Raw genomic sequence first — 1,882 nt, 5'->3', positions numbered from 1 at the left:
CACCCTGAGGGACTGTCTTCATTTCCTGTCACTGTAAAAAGATAGCCTGGACAGAAGGCAACTGAGGGAAGAAAGGGTTTATTTTTGGTTCACAATCCCAGGAGCCTGAGGCGGTGGATTCTTATCTCATCCACAGCCACAGGCAGGGAGAAGAGGGATGCAGGCTCTCAGCTCACTCCTTCAGTTTTTAAATTATTATTTTAATTTTTTAAAGATTTATTTATTTTTATTTTTATGACCACCGGTGTTTTGACCGCATGTATGTTTGTGTGAGGGTTGTCAGATGCCCTGGAACTGGCGTTACAGACAGTTGTGAACTGCTTTGTGGGGAATGGGATCCTCTGGAAGGACAACCAGTTCTCTTAACTGCTGAGCCATCTCTCCAGCCCCTCACTTTTTCTTTTTTGGGGGAGTACAGTGAAGTTTATTGATGGTATTCGAGACAGTAAGGCTCCCTAGGCCCCTCCTGTTATTATGGGGTCTGGGATAGAAACTGAGGGAGATGCTCAGTGTTGGGGGCTGAGTTGGGATGGGGACTCCTCAGCAACTGAGGGTCTCTCTTTTGCTCTCAGTATCCTTGCTGGGCTGGGGTGGGTGGTCCAGGGTTTCTTACTCCTTGGAGGCCATGTAGACAATGAGGTCCACCACCCTGTTGCTGTAGCCATATTCATTGTCATACCAGGAAATGAGCTTTACAAACTGGTCATTGAGAGCAATGCCATCCCCAGCATCAAAGGTGGAAGAGTGGGAGTTGCTGAAGTCGCAGGAGACAACCTGGTCCTCAGTGTAGCCCAGGATGCCCTTTAGTGGGCCCTCAGACGCCTGCTTCACCACCTTCTTGATGTCATCATACTTGGCAGGTTTGTCCAGGTTTGTCAGATCCACAATGGATACATTGGGGGTAGGAACACGGAAGGCCATGCCAGTGAGCTTCCCATTCAGCTCTGGGATGACCTTGCCCACAGCCTTGGCAGCACCAGTGGATGCAGGGATGATGTTCTGGGCTGCCCCACGGCCATCACGCCACAGCTTTTCCAGAAGGGCCATCCACAGTCTTCTGAGTGGCAGTGATGGCATGGACTGAAGTCATGAGCCCTTCCCCGATGCCAAAGTTGATGACCTTGGCCAGGGGGGCTAAGCAGTTGGTGGTGCAGGATGCATTGCTGACAATCTTGAGGGAGTTGTCATATTTCTCGTGGTTCACACCCATCACAAACATGGGGGCATCGGCTGAAGGGGCAGAGATGATGACTCTTTTGCCCCACCCTTCAGGTGAGCCCCAGCCTTCTCCATGGTGGTGAAGACGCCAGTAGACTCCACGACATACTCAGCGCCAGCGTCACCCCATTTGATGTAAGCGGGATCTCGCTCCTGGAAGATGGCGATGGGCTTCCCGTTGATGACAAGCTTCCCATTCTCAGCCTTGACTGTGCTGTTGAACTTGCCACGGGTAGAGTCGTACTGGAACATGTAGACCATGTAGTTGAGGTCAATGAAGGGGTCGTTGGTGGCTGTAACCTCTACTTTGCCAGATAAGAAGGCAGCCCTGGTTACTAGGCGTCCAATACGGCTAAATCCATTCACTCCAATCTTTATTGTCATGTCTAATGGACGAGGCTGGCACTGCACAAGAATATGTGGCTGTCTCTGGAACAGGGAGGAGCAGAGAGCCCTCTTTCTCATTTTTAACATGCACTTTGAAATCCAACCCAGGGAACATGCCACCCACTATTAGGTTAGGGTCTCCCCCATCAATTAACATAACCAACTCAATATCTTACATGTCTACAGAACAACTTCACCTAGATAATACCTCACTGAGATTCCCTTCCCTGGTGATTTTATATTGCGTCAAATTGATAATTAAACTAACCACCACAGA

At 49.7% G+C, this 1,882-nt stretch overlaps 1 pseudogene; it reads right to left on the bottom strand.

The window, feature by feature from the left end:
* Window positions 1-549: 549 nt before the first annotated feature.
* LOC108352843 (glyceraldehyde-3-phosphate dehydrogenase pseudogene) lies at window positions 550-1,629 on the bottom strand (annotated as a pseudogene).
* Window positions 1,630-1,882: the final 253 nt, after the last annotated feature.

The sequence above is a fragment of the Rattus norvegicus genome, chromosome 14, assembly GCF_021556685.1.
Source record: "Rattus norvegicus strain SHRSP/BbbUtx chromosome 14, alternate assembly SHRSP_T2T, whole genome shotgun sequence".
NCBI lineage: Eukaryota > Metazoa > Chordata > Mammalia > Rodentia > Muridae > Rattus > Rattus norvegicus.
Note: the sequence above shows the minus strand (reverse complement) of the source record. Positions and strands in the feature narration are given on the sequence as shown.